The sequence below is a fragment of the Chiloscyllium plagiosum genome, chromosome 13, assembly GCF_004010195.1.
Source record: "Chiloscyllium plagiosum isolate BGI_BamShark_2017 chromosome 13, ASM401019v2, whole genome shotgun sequence".
Taxonomy (NCBI): Eukaryota; Metazoa; Chordata; class Chondrichthyes; order Orectolobiformes; family Hemiscylliidae; genus Chiloscyllium; species Chiloscyllium plagiosum.
Genome location: NC_057722.1, coordinates 1,911,462 through 1,935,419, shown reverse-complemented (window position 1 = coordinate 1,935,419; position 23,958 = coordinate 1,911,462). Strand labels below are relative to the sequence as shown.

The following is a 23,958-nucleotide window of genomic DNA, read 5'->3' as shown; positions in this document are numbered from 1 at the left end:
AGGCTGAACTGTAGTCAATGAGTAGGATTCTTACATATCTTGGTGTCAGGATGTTGTAGGGAGGAGTGAAGGGCAAGTGATATGGTATCTGACGTGGATCTGTTGGTCCGACAGGCAATTTGGAGTGGGTCAAGAGTAGTGGGGAGGCTGGAGGTGATTAATGCCATGGACAATCTTTCAAAGCACTTCATGACCTCCGAAGTTAGGGCCACTGGGCTGTAATCTGGCCACTTTGCACCCTACTCCCTTCCCACTTGGCATCCTACTTGCCTACATCCTACCCTTTAACCCACCAGGCACCCTACTATCTCCTCAGCTGGCAACCTACTGAGATGTTACCCTCCTCCCTATCCCACTATCATCCTAGCCTTATGGCGCCATAACCTCACAATAGCCCCCACCTGGCCACTTTGCACCCTACTCCCTTCCCACTTGGCATCCTACTTGCCTACACCCTACCCTTTAACCCACCAGGCACCCTACTATCTCCTCAGCTGGCAACCTACTGAGATGTTACCCTCCTCCCTATCCCACTATCATCCTAGCCTTATGGCGCCATAACCTCACAATAGCCTTCTGTTTTACTGTTTGAAAGCAGCTCTCAAAAGTGACTGTCTGTGATTCTGGGATTTTAAATGTCAGGATCCAGCAGCTGACTGCTACGTGAAGGGAATGTGGTTTATCTTGCTTTGGCCCAGCTACACTGAGGGAACTATCAGAATGGAAGTATTGCTCCGAATTTCTGAGGGAGCCCTGGGTGCAATCACCTCTCAGAAATGCTGAGCTCCCTTCGACTGCAAAGATTTGCATAAGACTACCACTCAGCTGAAAAACGAGCCCATAAAGCCACAGAGTCTTTTAGAACGCAGAAGGAGTTCCTTCGAGTCTATGCTGTCAGTTCTCACTCTCCCACTCAAAATCTGCAGCCCCTGCAAAGTTATTTCCTTCAAACGACCATCCAATGTCCTTTCGAAATTGTTGACCATTTCTGCTTCCATTATCTTTTTGGGCAAAATATTCCAGGTCTGTACTGTAGATGAACTATGATGGACAACAACAATGGAAATCTGTGAAAAGAATGTATTTTATTTAAAAGCGCAAGAAAAAACAAAATCAAGCATCATGGATGAATAAAGCTGCAAGTGAAGAGTTCAGAATATGGTAAGATCCAAACATTCAGTGTGTGAATAGCAGGGAGAACCTGACAATGGAGAATAAGAAGAGATGAGGAGAGGTTTCAAAAATAGGTGAGATGGGAGGGGATAAAATGGCAAGTTTTCATCAGAAAGGCGATGGGAAGAGAGGAGGCATTTGATTTGGATCTGGCTGTCGAGAAGGCATTGGCGTCTAAAGGAGATGAGAGGAGAAGGTGTGGATGATGCTCAAAGTTATTGTGGGCTTTGATAGAGTAGAGAGAGTTTGCTCAAATGGAGACCCCTGATCAATCATTAAGATGAAATAGTCACCATAACATCAAAATGGAGAATTAAGAGAACCTTTGCCCTGAGAGTTGCAAGAATATGGAAAGTTATAAGCCTTAACACTGGCTTGTTTTCTTCTCCTTTGATGCTAGTGAGTATATCCAGCAATGCTTGTTTTATTTTAGGCAAGACTATAGTTTGCAGTATCAGATGGAGTCATTGGAGTGAATGCTGTTAATGAATTGAAGGTCAGACAGATAAGCATTTGATGGAATAAGGAACAGAAGAGAGATATTCATGAAGTGACTACCTTTGCTTGGGCTCCTTGATGCCACTTTTGTGCAAGTGCTGCCTTGATATCGAAGTTTTATTTTCTAAATGGGGAGAAAATTCTGAAGTATGAAGAGACTTAGGAATTCTAGTCCATGATCCTCTCAAGGTAGACTTGCAGTTTGAGTCAATAGTTAGGAAGGCAAATGCAATAATGGCATTTATTTTGAGAGGACTTGAATATAAAAGCATGCATGTACAGCTGAGGCCCCATAAGGCTCTGGCCAGAACATATCTAGAGTATTGTGCACAGTTTTAGGCCCCATATCTCAGGAAGGATGTACTGGCCTTGGAGCGTGTTCAGAAGAGGTTCACGAGAATGGTCCCAGGAATGAAAAGCTTAACATATAAGGAATGTTTGAGGACTTGATGGGGTTTAGAAGGATGAGTAAAGGGAAGACCTGTTAGAATGGAGATAAGGAGACAGTTCTTCAGCCAGAGTGATGAATCTATGGAATTCATTGCCACAGAAGGCTGGAAAGGCCTGGTCATTGAGTATATTTAAGACTGAGATAGATAGGTTCTTGAGTATCAAGGAGATCAAAGGTTATGGGGAGAAAATGGGAGAATGGGGTTAAGAAATCTTTCAGCCAAGATTGAATGGCAGGAGCAGAAATTAGGCCATTCAGCCCATCGAGTCTGCTCTATGTCTTATGGTCTTTTAGAACATTACAACACAGTATAGGTCCTTTGGCCCTCGATGTTTCACAGGTTGGTGCAACAATCTGAAGCCCATCTAACCTATACTATTCCATTTTCATCCAGGTGTCTATCCAATGACCGTTTAAGTGCCCTTAAAGTTGGCGAGTCTATTACTGTTGCAGGCAGTGTATTCCATGCCCCTACTAATCTGAGTAAAGAAACTACCTCTGACATTTGTCATACATCTATCACCCCTCAATTTAAAGCTATGTCCTCTCATGCTAGCCATCAGCATGAGAGGAAAAAGACTCTCACTGTCTACCCTATATAACCCTCTGATGATCTTATGTCTCAGTTAGATCACCTTTCAAACTACTTCTCTCTAACGAAAACAGCCTCAAGTGTCTCAGCCTTTCCTCATAAGACCTTCCCTCCATACCAGGCAACATCCTAGTAAATCTACTCTGAACCCTCTCCAAAGCTTCCATATCCTTCCCTGAATGTAGTGAGCAGAACTGTATGCAATAATCCAAATGCAGGCGCACCAGTGTTTTGTACAGCTGCAGCAGGATCTCATGGTTCCAAAACCCAATCCCTCCACCAATATAAGCTAACACATTGTATGTCTTCTTAACAGCTCCAGCATCTGCAGTCCTCATTTTCTCCTGTCTTCTTAACAACCCTATCAACCTGGGTGGCAATTTTCAGGGATCTATGTACATGAGATCTCTCTATTCATCGACACTACCAAGAATCTTACCATTGGCCCAATAATCTGCATTCCTGTTACTCCTTCCAAAGTGAATCACCTCACACTTTTCCACATTAAAATCCATTTGTCACCTCTCAGCTCAGCTCTGCAGCTTATCTATGTCTCTCTGTAACCTACAACATCCTTCGTCACTATCCACAACTCCACCGACCTGAGTGTTGTCTGCAAATTTACTAACCCATCCTTCTACACCCTCATTCAGGTAATTTATAAAAATGACAAAGAGCAATGGATCCAAAACAAATCTTCGCAGTACACTACTAGAAACTGAACTCCAGGATGAACATTTCCCATCAAACACCACCCCCTGTCTTCTTTCAGTGAGTCACTTTCTGTTCCAAACGGCTAAATCATCCACAATCCCATGGCTCTGTATTTTGTGCAATAGCCTACTGTGGGGAACCTTATGAAAAACCTTACTGAAAACCACATCAACTGCTTTACTCTCATCCACCTGTTTGGTCACTTCTTAAAGACTTCAGGGTTGAAAACTGTGGTGCTGGAAAAACACAGCAGGCCAGGCAGCATCAGAGGAGCAGGAGAATCGACATTTTGGGCATTAACCCTTCTGCAGGAATGAGGCTGGTGTGCCAAGCGGGCTGAGATAAAGGGTAGGGGAGAGGGAATTTGGGGGAGGGGCGCTGGGAATACGATAGGTGGAAGGAGATGAGGGTGAGGGCGAAAAGCCAGAGAGGGGGTGGGGGCAGACAGGTCGGGAAGAAGATTGCAGGTCAAGAGGGCGGTGCTGAATCCGGGGTTAGGAAATGAGGAAGCTGGAGAAATCTACATTCAACCCTTGTGGTTGGAGGGTTCCTATGCGGAAGATGAGGCGCTCTTCCTCCAGGCGTTGAGTGGTCAGGGTCTGGCGATGGAGGAAGCCAAGGACCTGCATGTCCTTGGCAGAGCGGGAGGGGGAGTTAAAGTGTTCAGCCACGGGGTGGTTGGGTTAGTTGGTGCGGGTGTCCCAGAGGTGTTCCCTGAAACGTTCTGCAAGTAGGCTGCCTGTCTCCCCAATGTAGAGGAGACCACATCGGGTGCAACGGATACAGTAAATGATGTGTGTGGAGGTGCAGGTGCATTTGCAACGGATATGGAAAGATCCATTAGGGCCTTGGAGGGAGGTGAGGGGGGAGGTGTGGGTGCAAGTTTTGCACTTCTTGCGGTTGCAGTGGAAGATGCCGGGAGTGGAGGTTGGGTTGGTGGGGGGTGTGGACCTGAAGAGGGAGTCGCGGAGGAAGTGGTCTTTCCGGAACGCTGATAGGGGAGGGGAGGGAAATATATCCTTGGTGGTGGGGTCCGTTTGGAGGAGGCGGAAATGACGACGGATGATCACAGTGCCAGGAACCCGGTGTCAGGTTCGATTCCACCCTCGGGTGATTGTCTGTGTAGAGTTTGCACAGTTTCATCACCCCCACCCCCTCCTTGTGTCTGTATGGGTTACCTCTAGGTGCTCCAATTTCCTCCCACAGCCTAAAGATGTGCAAATTAAGTGTGTTGGCCATGTTAAACTGTCCATAGTGTGCAGGGATGGGTTGGGTCTGGGTGGGATGCTTTTCAGAGGGTCAGTGTGGACTCGATGGGCCAAATGGCCTGCTTCCATACTATAGGGATTCTAACAGAATGTAGAGAAGAAGCAGAGTAATCTTTAATTCACTGAATTGTTGTTTTAAGAGTTAACTAACCATCTATCTTGGGCAGCATGGTGGCTCAGTGGTTAGCACTGCTTCCTCACAGCGCCAGGGACCTGGGTTTGATTCCAGTCTCAGACAACTGTCTGTGTGGAATTTGCACATTCTCCCCGTGTCTGCGTGGGTTTCCTCCGGTGCTCCAGTTTCTTCCCACAATCCAAAGGTGTGCAGCCAGATGAATTGGCCATGCTAAAATGCCCATGCTGTTAGCTGCATTAGTTAGGGCTAAATGTAGAGGAATGGGTCAGGGTGGGTTACTCTTCAGAGGATCGGTGTGGACTTGTAGGACTGAAGGGTCTGTTTCCATACTGTAGGGAATCAAATCTACCCCAAACACAATCCTGAGGTGATTCAAACAGCAAAGTTAATAATCTGACTGTTTCAACAAGATGTTTCTTCCATTTGGCAACAGACAGGCTGCATGGTCACGAAGCAACCAGAGGTGTGAGGTGACATCCACTTCATCACTAGTCCTTCCAAGATACTGTGTTTGTTAATTTGCAGAACACCATCCACGTGCTGTACCTCAGTCTCCACCAGCTCATAACCCTGGGATGTGGGAACGGATGATTCTGTGCAAATTTCCTCCTCTGGTCAACTTGAATTTTTCTGTGATGCCATTAGGAAAAATCCCCTTTGGGCATGTCACAGGAGCAGTATAAGATGTAGATTTGACACAGAGCCACAGAAGCTGGCCAGACATTTTGGCAGAAGAGTACATTTTGAGGAATATCTTAAAGGAAAGAGACAGATCTATAGAGAGGGAGTTCCAGAGCTGAAGACATGGCCTCCAGTCATGAGAATGCTCTACCTAACCCTTCCAGTGACCACCTTCAGCCCCAAGTGTAACAGAGTCTGTGGTAGCCCCATCGATCTGTAAAGCCGCCAATGGACTCACCCCGAGAGTGGAAGAGAGTCATCCTCATCTGCAAAGGACTGTCAATGATGATCATGAGACTCACTTAAGATGCACTTCAGTCTGGAGGTGAAGCAGCACAATGATTTTGGAAGGTTCTTGAGCTGCAGGAGTTTAAAAAGAAAAGATGATGACATGGAGGAATCTGAACAGAAAAATTACAATTTTAAAATCAAGCTGCTGATGAAGGAATGGCCAATGGAAAGCAGAGAGAAGAGGGTGACTGAGCTTTTGTGCTAGATAAGAGGGTTTTTGACATCAGTCTCCTGAAACAGCAGGATACCATTTCAACTTTGCCAGTTTGATGTTGGCAAACTGTGTGAACATGGAAGGCATCAGAGATGAGCCTGGTCTGGGCCACAGCCAAATTCCTTCAAAAATAGGGCTGGCACCCCTGATACTGTACTACTCCCTCTACCATCCATCATCACCCCTCCCTTCATTCACCCCACCTGAAACAAATCTTCCAAGGTCAGAAGTCACACAACAGCAGCTTATAGTCCAACAGATTTATTTGAAATCACAAGCTTTCAGAGCGCTGCCCTTTCATCAGGTGAAGTCACTCCATCTGACAAAGGGGCAGCGCTTCGAAAGCTGGAGCTATAACCGGGTGTCGTGTGGCTTCTGACTTTGTCCTCCCCAGTCCAACATTGGCACTCCCATATCGCAGATCCCTCCAAGGACTTTGAAAACTTTTGTTTTGGAAGGGTTCATTTAAATTTTAACTGAAGCATTTCTTCTTTAACTTACTTTTCTAGTCAACCTGTTCAGAGATAGAGTCATGTTGTCATCGAGTTATACAGCACAGAAACAGATCCTTCAGTCCAACTTGTCCATGCTGACTAACTCTCCCAAACTAAACTAGTCCCATTTGCCTGTCCTTGACTCACATCCCTCTAAACCTTTCCTATTCATGCACCTGTTCAAATGTTTTTTAAATGTTGTAATTGTATCTGCATCTATTACTTCCTCTGGTAGCTCATTCACCATAAGCCATCCTCTGTGTGATAAAGTTGCCCCTCAGGTCCCTTTTAAATCTTTCTCCTCTCACCTTAAAAATATGCCCTCCAGTGTGAAACTTGCCCACTCTAGTGAAAAGACCTTTGCTATTCACTTTATCTATGCTGCTCATGATAAAATTTTATGCATATGTATAGAAGTTCATAAAAATGACGGAGGATCTCACAGAAGAAAACTCACAAAATTCTATCAGATTTAAGACAGGGCAGATGTAGGAAGAGTGCCCCTGATGGTGAGGGAGTCCAGAAAACAGGCACCACTGTCCTAGGGAAACCACCTAGGACTGAAATGAGGAGAAACCTCCTCACCCAGAGAGCAGCGAACCTAATGTTATTATAGACACCTCTGGAGTAGCAGAATGTGAGGACTGCAGATGCTAGAGATCAGAGTCGAGAGAGTGGTGCTGGAAAAGCACAGTGGGTCAGGCAGCATCCGAGGAGCAGGAGAATCGAGGTTTCGGGCAGCTTCATTCCTGAAGAAGGGTTTCTGCCTGAAACGTCGATTCTCCTGCTCCTTGGACGCTGCCTGACCTGCTCTGCTTCTCAGGTCTTGAACCCAAGCCTCGAACCCAGGCCTCCTGGTTCAGGGTTTGGGACTCTATGTCTGAGTCACAAGAGCTCCTTTCTGAAGTTATTATCTCCATCCTCTAAGTACATTCACCTAGTCATAACTGGAGTTCTGTCATTTGCCAATCATTCTTACAATGAGGGATGCTTGATGTTTTCAGATGGTTAGCAATGGTGGAGATTGCATCTGTTTCAAACAGTCCTCAGACTGAACATCAACAGGGGCCCCATTACCTTCTCAGACTGGAGAAGCACTAAAGTACCTAAACAACTAATAAAAGTTCAAACATCCTATGTCTTTTATTCTCAGAATAGGAGGAAGCCATTTGGCTCCTTTGAGCCTGTTCCTAACATTCAATTAATTTTTAGCTGATACATGATCTCAAATGGACAGGTTGGATCCCAGACTGAAATCCCAGGCATGATAGACTTTTTAAAATTAAATGAGGTGGTCTTTCACTGAAACTCAAGCACTCAATGCTACAGATCTGTTTTAATAATAAAATAGAACTTTATTTTGCAAAAGAAAAGATTAAATAGCTTAGTCTATTCTACTTTTATACATATTGTCATGTGAAACACTTCGTTGAAATTTAACCCCATTTACCTAAACACTAGAACATTCCAGGACTCAAAGATGAGACAGACTCCTTCCACCTATTGTATTCCCAGCGTCCCTCCCCCAAATTCCTTCCCCCCTACCCTTTATCTCCACCCGCTTGGCACACCAGCCTCATTCCTGAAGAAGGGCTTATGCACTAAACATCGATTCTCCTTCTCCTCGGATGCTGCCTGGCTTGCTGTGTTTTTCCAGCACCACATTTTTCAACTCTGGTCTCCAGCATCTGCAGTCCTCACTTTCTCCTAGTTGATCTTAAAGACTTCAGTAAGGTTTGTGAGGCATGACCTACCCTTCACAAAATCCTGTTGACTATCTCTAATCAACTTATTCCTCTGTAGGTGTTTATAAACCCTATCTCTTATGACCTTTTCTAACACTTTGCCCACAACCAAAGTAAGGCTCACTGGTCTATGATTACTAGGATTGTTTCTACTCCCCTTCTTGAACAAAGGAACAGCATTTGCTATCCTCCAGTCTTCTGGCACTATTCCTGAAGACAATGACGACATAAAGATCAAAGCCAAAGGCTCGGCAATCTCCTCCCTCGCTTCCCAGAGACTCCTATGGTAAATCCCATCCAGCCCAGGGGACTTATCTATTTTCACACTTTCCAGAATTGCTAACACCTCCTCTTTGTGATACTCAATCCCATCCAGTCTAGTAGCATGTTTCTCCGTGTTCTCCTCGACAACAATATCTTTTTCCAGTGTGAATACTGATGAAAAATATTCATTTAGCACTTCTCCTATCTCTTCTGACTCCACGCACAACTTTCCACTTCCCACTACTAACCTTGATTGGCCCTTATCTTCCTCTAGTCATTCTTTTATTCCTGATATACCTTTAGAAAGCTTTAAGGTTTTCCTTGATCGTACTTGCCAATGACTTCTCATGTCTCCCCCTGGCTCCTCTCAGTTCTCTCTTTAGGTCTTTCCTGGCTAACCTGTAACTCTCAAGTGCCCTATCTGAGCCTTCACGTCTCACCCTAACATAAGCTGCCTTCTTCCTCTTAACAAGAGATTCAACTTGTTTAGTTAACCACGGCTCCTCCGCTCGACAACTTCCTCCCTGCCTGTCAGGTACATACTGATCAAGGACAGGCAGTAGCTGTTCCTTGAATAAGCTCCACATTTCAATTGTGCCCATTCCCTGCAGTTTCCTTCTCCATCCTATGCATCCTAAATCTTGCCTAACTGCATCACAATTGCTATAACTCTTGCCCTGTGGTATATACCTATCTCTTTTCATCGCTAATGTAAACATAATCGAATTGTGGTCACCTTGACCAAAGTGTTCACCTACCTCCACATCTAACATCTGGCCTGGTTTATTACCCAGTACCAAATCTAATTCGGCCTCGCCCCTTGTTGGCCTGTCAACATACTGTGTCAGGAAACCTTCCTGCACACATTGGACAAAAACTGACCTATCAAAATTACTCAAACTATAGTATTTCCAGTAAATATTTAGAAAGTTAAAAGCCCCCTATAACAAACACCTTATCACTCTTACTCCTATCGCAGATTGTCTTTGCTGTCCTATTGTCCACATCTCTGGAACTATTCGGAGGCCTATAGAAAACTCCAAACAGGGTGACCTCTCTTTTCCTGTTTCAAATCTCAGCCCACACTACCTCAGTAGATGAGTCCTTTCTGCAACCGTAATACTGTCCTTGACTAACAATGCCACACCAACCCTGTTTTTTTCCCCCCCCCACTGTGTTTTTTGTGGATTTCCTTTGGGTGCTTTGGTTTCCTCCCACGGTCTAGAGATGTGCAGGTCAGGTGAATTGGCCATGCTAAATTGCCCATAGTGTTAGGTGCATTAGTCAGGAGTATATATAGAGTAGGGGAATGGGTCTGTGTGGGTTACTCTTCAGAGGGTTGGTGTGGACTTGTTGGGCTGAAGGGCCCATTTCCATACTGTAGGGAATCTAATCCAATCTAATCTGAATCCTGTCTCTGCACTACGCAATTCTTCAAAATGGCCACAACATTGTGTGGTACCAATTTATGCTGCAAGTTCACCCACGTTATTCTGAATGCCTCTGGCATTCAAGTAGACACACTTCAAACCAACTTCTTGCTTGCCAGTGCCCTCTTGCACCCTTGAAATCCTATTTCTGACCTCCCTACTCTCAATCTCCTGTACGCTGGAGCTACAATTCAGGTTCCCAACCCCCTGCTGAATTAGTTTAATCCCTCCTGAAGAGCATTAGCAAATTTCCCTTCCCCCTCCACCACCCCAGGATATTGGTACCCCTCTGGTTCAGATGAAGACAATCCTGTTGGTAGAGGTCTCACCTACCCCAGAATGAGCCCCATTATCCAGGTATCCAAAACCGTCCCTCCTACACCATGCCTGTAGCCACGTGTTCAAATCCTCTCTCTCTCCCTATTCCTCGCCTCACTAGCACGTGACACGGGCAATAAACCAGAGATAACAACTCTGTATTTTAGCTCCAAGCTTCCACCCTAGCCCACTGAATTTCTGCCTTACATCCCATCCCTTTTCCTATCTATGTCATTGGTGCCTATATGGACCATGACTTGGACCTGCTCCCCCTCCCCAAGGATCCCAAAAATATGATCAGACACATCACAAACCCTGGCACCTGGGAGGCAACACACCAACCGTGAATCTCTCTCTCGTTCCCACAGAACATCCGATCTGTCCCCCTAAGTACAGAGTCCCCAGTGCTGCTCCTCTTCCCCTTCCCTTCCGAGCAACAGGGACAGAGTCTGTGCCAGAGACCTGTGCCCCATTGCGTACTCCTGGTAAGTCATCCCCCCACAACGGTATCCAAAACAGTATACTTGTTGTTGAGGGGAATGACCACAGAGGTTCCCTGCACTGTCTACCATTCTCTTCCCTAGCCCTGATGATAACCCATCTACCTTCTTCTTGTACCTGAGGTGTGACCACCTCCCTGTAATTCCTCTGCTCTCATGGTCTCCAAATTAAAGTCAGTAGGAATCAGAGAAAGATCTCCACTCTATGGAATCAACCAACACAAAGGATCTATTTATTAGAGGCCAAAGATCTCATTCAAAGGCCATCTCTGCAGTTGTTCCTCAGGCCCAACCATTTTCAGCTGCTTCATTAATGACCTTCCTTCCCCCATTATAAGGTTGGTATGGTGGCTAATTATTTCAGTTTTTTTGTACTGTTCCCAGCTCCTCAGATACGGAAAGGTCTCACTGCATTTCAGTTATATGTTAACTAATGGAAAATTGGGTGAGAACTGTAATCAATGTCCTCTACTCAGAGTCAGTGATATGTGAGCTAATATAAACTGTCTACCAACATTTAATCACCGGTATTTAACAAATTGGACTTGATATATAAAAACTGTTGCAAGAAAAGCATGCTAAAGGCTAGATATTCTGTGATTAGTAACTCACCAAATTCTGTCCACTAGTTGTAAGGCACAAGTCATAGAGATGTACAGCATGGAAACAGACCCTTCAGTCCAACTTGATCATGCCAAACAGGTACCCTGTATACATCTATTCCTATTTGCTAGCACTTGGCCCATATCTGTCTAAACCCTTCCTATTTATATACCCATCCAGATGCCTTTTAAATAGTGTAATTGTACTAGTCTCCACCACTTCCTCTGGCATCTTATTCCATACATGCACCATGCTCTGCATGAAAAGTTGCCCCTTAGGTCCCTTTTAAATCTTTCCCCTCTCACTTTAAACCTATGCCCTCTAGTTCCAGACCCCCACCCAGGGAAAAGACACACCAGGGAAAACAGCCCCAGCTTGTTCAGCCTCACCCTATAACTTAAATCTTCCAACCCTGGCAACATCCTCAAATCTTTCCTGAGCCCTTTCAAGTTTCACAACATCCTTCCTACAGGAAGGAGACCAGAATTGCACACCATATACAAAAGTGGCCTAACCAATGTCCTGGACAGCCTTAACATGACCTTCCAACACCTATGTTCAATTCACTGATCAATAAAGGTAAGCATACCAAGGCAATGCCTTTACCTTTCTATCTATCAGCGACTCTACTTTCAAGAGAGCATTGGAACGCTCTCCACGGGGTGCAGCTTGAACATCATTTCAGAAGCTCAACACTGTCTACAAAAAAAAACCAACCAACTGAATTTGCAACCAACATAGAGGCATAGAATCTACAGCACAGGAAAAAAGGCTTTTCAACCCATCAAGTCTGCACTGGTCAAACTAACCACCTAACTATTCTAATCCCATTTTCCTGTGCTTGGTCCATATTGTTGTATGCCTTGGCATCACATTTATATCTAAATACTTTTTTAATGTTATGGGGGTTTCTGCCTCTTATAAGCAGTGAGTTTCAGATTCTAACTACCCCCTGGATGAAATCATTTTGCCTCACATGCCCTCTGAGCCTTCTGCCCCTTATCTTAAAGCCCGGGCATTGAGCACTCCATCAGTGGCAAAGGTTCCTTGCTATGCACCCTATTGATGCCCCTCACATTATACCTCAGATGTGTCTGCTTCAAGGAAACACTCATTTTTTTTATTTCTTAGTTTGACTTATTATTGTCACATGTATCAAGATACAGTGAAAAATATTATTTTGTATGCTATCAGACAAATTATACTTTAGATAAGTACATTGGGGTAACAGAATACAGTGTTACATCTACAAAGGAGATGCAGAGGAAAAGCAACTCAAAAACATGTGACCACCACAGTGACAGCAAATATAGCAACTACAAGATATACTGCGGAAACTCAACATGGTTCCTTTGACAAAACCCTCCTAACCTTCCATCTAGAAGGACAAGGGCGAAAGACATGCGGAATACCAAAACCTGTCAGTTCCCCTCCAAACCACTCTCAATCTGACATGGAAATGTATTGCCATTCCTTTAGTCAGACTGGATCAAAATCCTGGAATTCCCTCCTTAATGGCACTCTGCATGTCTCTGTACCAAATGCACTGCAATGGTTCAAGGAGACAGCTCACTGCCACCTTTTCCAGGGTAAGTAGGAATGGGCAAGTGCTAACGTTGCCCCCACAATGGTCAAATTCCACAAACAAAAAAAAATTGCTGGCCTCAGCCCAAGATGTGCAAATCTCATCAGCGAGCGCAAAGAATAATTTGGGAAGTAAACAGAAAATGGTTGATTTTTTTTAGCAGATTGGTTAGCATCTGTAAAGATAAGTAATGAGTTTACGGGCAGAACCCTGCCATCAATCTGTGCATTAAAGTGAATCCCTTTTCAAGGTTGGACTGCAAAATCCCCATCAGTGAATTTTACCAGAACCATCTAATTAAGTTGGATTTATTACCTCTGAATTAACCAACCGATTTGTGAGAAGGAGATTTTCTGTTTATGTTTCAGAAAATGTCTGCAACTTGTTTTTTTTATATTTCAGACTGTAGCATGTACAGGAATGTATCAGAAGCCTGAGAAGTCTGCTTTCCCTCTTGCTCTTATTGAGAGTTCTGGCTATGGAATCCAAAAGGCTACAATGAGATGAGCTCACCCACCAGTTGAGAAAGAAGAACATAAGAAATAAGAGAAAGAGAATAAGAAATAGACCACGTGGCCTGTCGAACCTGCTCCACCATTCAGTAAGATCAAAGGCTGATCTTTGCACGGACTCAGCTTCACTTACTCATCCACTTACCATAGCCCTTAAAAGACACACTCGACAATCAAAGAAATATGGATAGAAGTGACTCAGGAAACCAGCAATTGAAGGTTGGGCACATGTTTTCCAGGTAGGAGAGCTCGAGGATTGAGGACCTCAGGGGAGTTACTTTCATCAATCTTTCACTAATCCAAAGAATTCCAATCAAATTTGTAAAACATGATCTTCCCTTAACAAAGCCATGCTGACAAACCCTGACTTTCAAAGTGACAGTTTATCCTATCTCTCACGATTGATTACAACAATTTACCCTACACTGGAGTAAGACTAACGGGCCTACAAATTGTTTGGCATTTTCTTTGTACTTCTTTTAAACAATGGAGGCACATTTGCATTCCTCCAGTACTTCAGCATCTCAAATGTGTTTAGTGAAGATTCAAAAATAATCCTCAAAGCTTCTCTTTGACCTTCATATTCCTCGGGAACATTCCATCTGGCTCTGGCGCTAAGACACTTTCAAACATTCCAACTCCTCTAATACTCCCTCTCTCATTACAATTACTTCATCCAATATTTCACACTACTCCTCTTGAATTTCAATATCCATGTCATCCCTTTCCTATGTGAGTACAAAAACATTCATTTAAAATTCTTCCCATATCCTCTGCATCTTCACACAAGTTCCCTTCTTCATCTCTGAAAGGTCACACTTTTTCATTAAGTATTCTTTTCTCTGTATGTACCGGTAAAACATCTTTTGGATTATCCTTTATCTTGCTTGCTGCTATTTTCCTCATACCCATTCTTTGATTTCCATATTTATATTTTTATTTGGTCCCTGTATATTCGATATTCCTTTGGCTCGTGTTGAGTTGTTTTGTGGCTATAATAAGGTTTCTTTTTCAGTTTACTCCACATTATCTCTTTTTCATGTTATAAGAATACTTTGAAGTGTTTATTGTAGTGAATTGGAAGTATTCTAGCAACGTTTATAAAATGCAATGAATCTTCTATGTTGATTTTCAATCCATGTTTGGTTTTGTCCCTGAAAACAAGGAGGTACGAGTTACCCAGTAGCAGGATAGCCATTAGTGTATTGCATCCACTGTCTGCCTGAATGTTGTCTCATAGTACAAACATTCTCATTCCTTCTTTCTTAATCACTCATTCATTAAACCAAATAAAGACTCAAACTTTCTTCTCGTGCTGAACAGATTGTAAAGCTGCACGTTAGAAAAGCTCAATAAAAGGCTTTGCCACAAAAAAGCTATCAAGGCTTTATGCTGTCAACTTACTTCATGCCCTGCAGCTTTGTCAAGTTGCTGTACAGTGTGTTAGATGACCCCATCCCACAGCAATTATTAAATCAGATGAATTGAATGAAAACACTTTGTTTTACTACAAATCACTGTTCTAGAATTCAGCATGTTTTCGTTCATTGAAAGCATATGGCTGCGCCAACATTTATTGCTTATCCCTAACTGTCCGGAGGGTAGTTGAGAGTCACACGTGGACCAGAACAGATAAGGATGACCGTTTTCTTTCCTAAAGGACATTGGTGAACCAGTTTGGGTTTTTCCCAACAATGTATTCATAGCCTTCATTTGACTCTTAATTCCAGATTTTTATCGAATTCAAATTCCACCATCTGCAATGGCAGGATTTCAACCCAAGCATCCAGAGGAATACTTGGGTCTCAGTGATTATAACACTGAACCACTGTCTTCCCCCATAAGAAATAGGAACAGGAGTAAGCCATTTGACCTAATTGCCCCTGAATTAAATCAAAAGATATAAACCTTGATGACCAGTGGCAATGTTTTCCCACAGGTACACACTAAGAAACACCTCAGCCTAGGCTTCCAGTGCAGGTAATGGACGAAGCAATGCCTGACTGAACCAGCTGATGTCAGCCAGTTCGAATTGAAAGAATTAATACTTTTGTAGCAACCTCTGATTAGACTGCCTTCATACTACAGGGTGAAATTAAAGAACTTTCTCTTGTCAAGTTGTCAAGGAAGAAGCCAGAACATGCCCTGTTCTACCAATTAATTATTGACTACATAGTCACACTTAAATTTGGTGATATAAGCATTTAATAGATATGAATAGAAATATTCAAGGACATCAGGAATTTTGTACAGAGAATAATTAATGGTCAGAGTCAAACAGCAATTGAGTAACGGAGCTCAAATAGGCAGTTCAGTACACAGCTGCCAATCAGTGAATCAGACAGTAAGGATTGATTATAAGAAAATCAGGGAATGACTTTGTAACAATGGACAACTTTAATTTAGATCAATTCTGTACACAACTGACAAGTTAACCACATTCAATCAACTATCAGAACGCCCAGGGCCTATTTTTATGATTAGGCTTTGTCCAGAGCTTGTGAGACAGTGCCTTTCTGAATAGTGTGAACCTAAATCATACTAGTCTGAAAATTACCAATCTCATCTGCTTATTGTAGTGTGGAGGTAGTGTCCCTATCTCTGAGCCAGGAGGCCCAGGTTTATATCTCACTGCTCCAGAAATGTGTAATAACATCTCTGAACAGACTGATTAGAAAGTATCTGTGATTGAGTCAATCTCCAACTGTTCCTGGGACGCAGGAACAAGCTTCTTTTCGTGGTTTTGTCTATTCCACTTGGACCCTCAATTCTGCTGAACCCATCATATGCAAGATGCACATTAACAAATGATTAGTACATTTCTCTTTCTCCTTAACTAGCTGCTATATTGGCCTTAACCCACCTCATCAAATGACTTTTAGGTACCTTGTACAACTAAGACATTGTTTAGGCAAAGATTCTTCTCGAGGCAGAAAAACTATTTGTAAATACTAAGGAAAACCAAGAGATTCCAAGAGCTACCTTCGTTACTTTGTTGAATTATGACTTCTATCAACCATTTCTAGTCCAGTGTAATATCTTCCATTATCACAAGAAAGCCTTCCTGCATTCAATTCACAATCAGATTAATGAAGACAGATGACAGTTCTGAAGAATGGTCACTGACCCAAAATGTTAACCGTTTTCTCTCCACAATTGCTGCCCGATCTGCTGAATTCTTCCAGCAATTTCTGTTTTTGTGACAGAGGTCTCAATTATTTTGGACAGATTAGAGAAGATGGGATTGTTCCTTTTTGAGAAGAGAACTAAGAGGAGATTTGATAGAGTTGTGCAAAGTCATGAAGGGATCAGTCAGACTGCATAGGCAGAAAGTGTTCTATTGGCAGAAGGTTGGCAAGCTAACACAGACCGATTTAACATGATTGACCAAAATAGTTACAATTATAATTGTGGGTGGCAAGAATCTGGTGTTTGGATCCCTTTAAAACCTTAAATGAGAATTGGATAATTACCAGGAGATTCAGAACTTGCAAGGCGATGAGGAAAGGATGGGTGGGTAGCGCTAAGTCAGTTGCGCTATAGAGAGCTGACAGGGTCAAATGTGCCAAAAGGCTTCTTTCTGTGATGCAGCCATTCCATATGCTATAAAGTCAAATCCCTCTATCTGCTAAAGACAGAAGCATTTAATCATGATGTTTGGGCTATCATTACAGGTTGGATGGGTCAACTACTCTTTCCTGCTCATCAATTTTGAGTGTTTATATTAATTTAAATTCTAGAGAATGTCTTTCTAATAATCTACTGACTGACATGCTGCCTTACCATGTGCTATGTCTAATAACTTTCTGGGAGTTATTAGGGGCAAATAAGGGGAGACCTCTTTGAAACTCAAAAGTCGAACTTTTTGACATTGTAAATACCAGCTCATGAACAAGACTAACCAGTTAACAACTATAAATGTTGCCCTTACCAGTAACATCCACACCACACGGATAAAAATAAATTACATTCTTTTCCTGCTCATAACTAGTAAATTAAAAAAAACAATAACTCAAAATATCTGTCTGTTCATGTATTTTTCCCACATATTTTCAGCACAGCTAATTACATAAGTTTACCAACAATCACTGTCAACAACTTTTTGAATTCCAGCAACAAAACATGTACAGAGGTAAACAAGACATAGGGGAGCAGGAATGGACCGTTTAATCCCTCGGGCTTGCTCACCATTCAGTTAGATCATGGCTGAACTCAATGCCATTTTCCCTTCACTATTCTCCACATCCATTGCTGTCTTTCCCAGAGTCAGAAATGTATCAATTTCTGTCTTGAACATACCCAAAGGTTCCACAGTACTCTATGGCAGAGGATTCCAAAGATGCTCTCTCCAAGTGAAGAGATTCCTCCATGACAGGTATAGGTAGAGGATCTAGATCGGCTTGGCTTGGAGGGCCGAATCCTGTGCTGTAATTTTCTTTGCTTTTAAAATTAGAATTCCAGCAGTGTGGAAACAGGCTCTTCGGCCAACAAGTCCATACCAACCCTCCGAAGAGTAACCTACCCAGACCTATTCCCCTATCCTATATTATTATTCTTTCTTTCTTCTACATCTCAGTTCTAAATAGCCTGCCTCTTATTCTGAGACTGCAATCTCTTACTCCCCCACCAGGGAAACATCCACCCAGTATTTATCCTGACACTTCCGTTTGACTTTTGAGTTTCAAAGAGGTCTCCCCTTATTTTTATTTGGAATACGATTGAGTACAGGTTAAGTCTCCACAATCTGTCCTGCTAAAATAATTCTGTCATTCCAGAGATTAATCTGGTGAACCTCCACTGTACGTGTTCTGCAGCAAGTATATCTTTCTTCAGATAAGGAAACCAAAACCACGTGATAATAGAGGTGCGGTCTCCTTAAGTTTCAATAGAATTCTGCCAAGATATTTACAGAAACTAGAGAGAGCAAAGAATTTATTCCTGAAAATCACTGATTCTGTGTCCCAGAAAGTTATTAGACATAGCACATGGTGAGGCAGCATGTTTAGGAGGAACAAGTGATCTTAGACTTACAGTTTCCAAAGGTACCCACAAGTGGAGGTTTGCCTCACCTTGTGTCTGTATCCATGGCACACTAATTGATGGAGATTAATTTCTAAATATTTTCCAAGTGTTCATGGGAGCCAGACATCACTGGTTGGGCCAACAGCAGGTAATTGAGATGACCAAGATGGTGAAAGTGTAGCTAGATGGTCTTTTCCTGTGCTCCCATGAGAATGGAAGAATAGCAATGTCCTGAAAACACCAATGGGCCAATGCGAAAAGGATCCAATCACTTCAGGTATTGAAATGTCAGTCAGGTGATATGCAGTTGTAATTGAACTGCCTGGAGTATGAGAGGATTTGAAAATTAATGTAACCTCCTCCAAAATCAGCCTTGGATACATATCATCTAGGTCTGGGTAATTTATCCAAGTCTGTTAAAATCATTCTTACCTCCTCCTCTGTATAAATTTTTAGATCAGATTCCCTACAGTGTGGAAACAGGCCCTTCGGCCCAACAAGTCCACACCAACTCTCCAAAGAGTAACCCACCCAGACCCATTTCCCTCTGACTAATGCACCTAACACTATGGGCAATTCAGCATGGCCAATTCACCGAACCTGCACATTTTTGGACTGTGGGAGGAAACCAGAACGCCCAGAAGAAACCCACGCAAACATGGGGAGAATGTGCAAACGCCACACAGACAGTTGCCCAAGGCTAGGATCAAACCTGGGTCCTTGGCCCTGTGAGGCAGCAGTGCTAACCACTGGGCCACTGTGCCACCCCGAATAATAATATTGAATTGTATCACAATCCTCTTGACAGTGGATACAGACACAAATACTCATTTCAAAACCTTGCCTACATCTTTGAACTACACATTTACATTGCCACTTTAGTTCCAAAGGGGCCTTGTTCTTTGCCTGATTATCTCCTTGACCCTAATAACCTTACAAAATGCATTTGGATTTTCATTGAATTTACTCATCAGTGTTTTTTTTTAATGAGCTTACTTGTCTTTCCTAATTTATCTTTTAAGCAAATTCCTGCATTTTCTATACTTCTCTTGGGCATCTAATGTTTTGATCTCTCAGTATTTACCACAGGCTTTCCCTTTTTTCCTATTGTCCAATGCTGTAAACACCTTGATATCTCAGGGTTCACTGGACTTGTTAGTCCCAACCTGTATCTTTATGGGGATGTGTTGGCCGTGCACACACACTATTGCATTTTTGAAAGATTTTTGCTGTTGTCATGTAGATTTTCCCATAAGGAGTTGCTCCCAGTCCACCTCAGTTGAGATCCTGTCTAATCATATTAAAACCAGACTGTCCCAAATCAGAACATTTATTTCTGATCCATTTTTGTCTTTTTCCATCGCTACCTTGAATCTGAATACATTATGATCGCTCTCAACAAAATGCTCTCAATTCACATTTCTACCACTTTGTTCCTAAAATTAGATCCAGAAGCTCACCCTCTCTTGTAGGATTTTTGACATGCTGATTTAAAAACATTCCTGATACATTTTAAGACTTTTACCATTTCTATAGCCTCACACTTTGTGGGATATTTGTTCTGTGATCAGGGGCCTGGAAGTCCTGCTGGATGGGGTGAGGCACAGGTGGGACATCCTCTCCCCCTACGACCAGCAATGGCGGCCATGACAACAGACCATGCCAACCTGGGTTACTGCATTCTTAGTCATCTGGAAGAATGTCCCAACACTTGACAAAGAAAATCAATGACCTCCACTCTGCCAGTGTAAATGCTACCATTCTCTCTGATTCCTCACACTCATTCTTTTTCTGCTACTGCACCCACCTCCTGAGGCTCATGCTCCACCACTCTCACTACAACCTGAATCATCTTCCTCACTTTCTCAATCACCCAAGCTCTGACAGCACTTCTACTGCAAATCCTCTACGTTGCCTGCTCACTCACTTGTGACAGAATCCTTCCTGCACCAATCCCAATAGCTGTACCACCCATTTTCACCTCTAAATACCTGCCTCTTACTTCCTCTTTCTCCTTGAAAGAGAGAAACAGCCTCAATAGGTCTGAAAGATGGTTGGTGATAGGATTCTATGAGCATTCAGGTAGGCTCAGACTGAGGGAGCTTTATGACAGGAGGTCTATGGAGCCCAGAGATGGTGCAGTCCACAAGGTGGGTGTGTGTCCCTGAGAACATAGTATCCTTGCTGCAGTATTATAATGAGAGTTACCGGTACAGCCCAAGGTACAGTATTAAAGAGCAGAAGCATCCTGTAAGTGGACCAGAGATATAGCTTGAGGGTTCTTGGAGGTTGGCACAAGCCAGATCCCTATGTCTGTGAATGTGGGATGACAAGCTCATGCCAATGAGTCCTGAAATGTTGGTGTCTGGTTTCAACATGGATGTTGCTCAGAGCAAATGGTGAACTGAATCTGCCAGGACTCCACTCTGGGTTCCTTCTTGACTTCTCACTTGTTTAGTGAGTTTTGTAAAATAGCAAGTTGATTATAAAGATGACAAATTGGGAAATCAACAACATGTTTTACAAGCAATAATATATTTTAGTTGGAACCTGCCACTGCCAAGCAAGATACTTTCCATTCCACTGATAAAAAGCATAAAAGTTGTTCCCAACATCGAACTGGGCTTTTCACCTTGTCTGACTCTGACACAAATCTTCTGCCTCGGAACACTTCAACCCCAGGGCATCAATGTGGACTTCACCAGTTTCCTCATTTCCCCTCCCCCCACCTTACCCCAGTTCCAACCTTCCAGCTAGCACCGTCCCCATGACCTGTCCTACCTGCCTATCTTCCTTTCCACCTATCCACTCCACCCTCGTCTCTGGCCTATTACCTTCATCCCATCCCCATTCACCCATTGTACTCTTTGCTACCTTCCCCCACCCTCCTCTCTGACCTATCATCTCCATCTCCACCCCCATTCATCTATTTACTCTATACTACTTTCTCCCCATTCCCACTCCCCTCTCATTTATCTCTACACTCTGCAGCCACCCTGCCTCTATTCCTAATGAAGGGCTTTTGCCTGAAATGTCGAGTTTCCTGCTCCTCAGACGCTGCCTGACATGCTGTGCTTTTCCAGCACCACTCTAATCTAGAGTCTGGTCTCCAGCATCTGCAGTCCTTTTTTTACCTACAAATCTTGCCTAGTCCATGTCACTCAAATGCCAGCTATCACTTTATTTTGTAAGTTGCTTGACAACTCAAGATCTTATGAGGCAATTTTGCAGTTAGACATCCAGACTATAAGACTTACTGTGACATTTACCCCATCCTCTCCAGACGTCAGAGCTCTTTAATTGCTACCTTTCTGGATAATGTGCTTAAGAAATTGTAAACTAATGTATTTGGCATTGCCCCTGCCAATGGTGGCTCTCCATTGCTTGATGTGTTTGCATGAATGGTGCAAAATGCATACTTCATAATATTTATTGCATGGTAATGACAAAAGTTCCACTATTCACCACCATTTAACACGGATTGAGTTGCGGGTTTGTGGTCTGGAAACTCCTGTGCAGGTGTTGCCGTAGAGTATCAGATAGTTAGAGTATTGGAAGTTGATGAATGATGAGATTAAATTTTCAAGATGAACTATTTGTCCTGCAACAAACAGAACAACTAAATTAAAACTTTGAGCAACAAAGGGAAGTTTCCAAAGCTGCCTGAAAGCTCCTTTGTTTGCATGCAACATGTCTGCGTACTCCTCCTGAACCATATCTCCATAAATCCTATACAGCTGACATGAAAAATGAATATGGCTCGTAACATGCTGAACAGGGTATCACTGGTTTGACTTTGAGGTTGTGATGAATGAATCAGCAACCTGTCAATGCATAGACATTTTATTAAACTACGTTCACTGTCTATTGTTCATTGTCTGTATCTGGAGACACCTGTTTACATTGCCTCTGCCTCTCTATGTATGGTTCAGACACTGTGAACCTTGACAGCGAGGCTGGCTGACATATGTTTCTGTTGAAAGATGCATTTTCAACAATTTAGCCTCTCTCTCTCTCTCTGTAATAAATCTGAACATTTACATCTGAAAACATTTAGACAGTCATTTATTCCCCTTTATATGTAGCTTGTATACTGTACTGTTAATGTAGCACACACCAGCTAAGAGAAGCCCTAGCTCTCAAACTGTGCACTGACATCTCCATCTATAAACCAGCTCTGACCATTCAATTGTGACCTTCCCATTCCTGACTGTTTGGTCGGTCCCAGTTCCCACTGGTTTTGCCAAATGGTAAAGTCCTGATCTTAGTATAATGGGTCTTGAAATGTGATGGTAGTCTATCCATTTACCACAATGATAAATATAAATAAATATTCAGTATGGTGGGTATTGTGTTTTGTGCCTCAGAAATGTGCAGGGATGACATACACCTTGTTCTATGTGAGGTTGAACTTCATTACAAATGCTTGTTTCTATGATGTCTCCAATCTAAAGTTGCCTGCTTTCTCTTAGTTTCATTTTATCTATAATCACATAACATTAATAAACTTGACTGACAGTACAGTTGATAGATATATATTCAAAACCAAACAGTGAAGAATTATGCCTGTTAACAAACTATTTCCACCCTATAAAACTAAAGGGCTTCATCTCAAATTAAACTTCAACAAATTGAGTCATTTCTTACAGTTCAGTGTTGTTTTTTCACATTGGTCTTGGAGGTCACTGATCAGCACATTAAAATCGATGAATTTGAGGATATGGTTCCACTTGGTCAGTCAATGAGACAGATGATCAACTTTGCAATTGCTCATTGGAAAATAAAGTATAATTTTCTTATCACTGTCCGCAATTTATCCTGGTCTGCTGAGCTTCAAAATGGCAGGTGAGCCCCAAGTGGACAGAAAAAGTACTTCAGTGTTATCCTCAAGACCACACTGGTGAGGTGTGGCATTCCCACAGACACGTAGGAATCACTGGCCCAAGATCATCCAGAGTGGAGGAGAAACACGCGGGAAGGTGTTATGCACCTGGGGTCTGGCCATCTGGGAAAAAATGGAAGCCATAGAATCACAGAGACAGGCCCTTTAGCCTAAACTGGTCCATGCTGACCAAAATGTCCATCCACACTAACCCCATTTCCCTGCACTTGGCCCATATCCTTCTAAACCTTTCCTACCTATGTATTTGTCCAAATACCTTTTAAATGTTAATGTACCCGCCTCAACCACTTCTGCTGGCAGCTCATCCCATTTGCATACCACCCTCTGTGTAAAAAGGTTGCCCCTCAGGTTCCTTTTTATTCTTTCCCCTCTAACCTTAAACTGATGCCCTCTAGTCCTCGATTTCCCCAACCCTGGTAAAAAGACTGAGTTCATTCACCCTATCCATGCCTCTCATGATCTTATCCACTTCTATAGGATCTCCCCCTCAGTCTCCTATGCTCTAAAGAAAACAATCCTAGCTTGTCCAACCTCTCTCGATAACCCAGACCATTGAGTCCTGGC

The 23,958-nt window shown here is 42.9% G+C and overlaps 1 long non-coding RNA gene across 1 annotated transcript in view; it reads left to right on the top strand.

The window, feature by feature from the left end:
- Positions 1–14,763, top strand: part of LOC122556263 — a 38,961-nt gene extending 24,198 nt beyond the window's left edge. The window contains exons 3-4 of the long non-coding RNA XR_006313486.1: positions 1,024–1,161; positions 13,360–14,763. This is a non-coding gene — a long non-coding RNA (uncharacterized LOC122556263). The remainder of the gene's footprint in view (positions 1–1,023; positions 1,162–13,359) is intronic.
- The last annotated feature ends 9,195 nt before the right edge of the window (positions 14,764–23,958 follow it).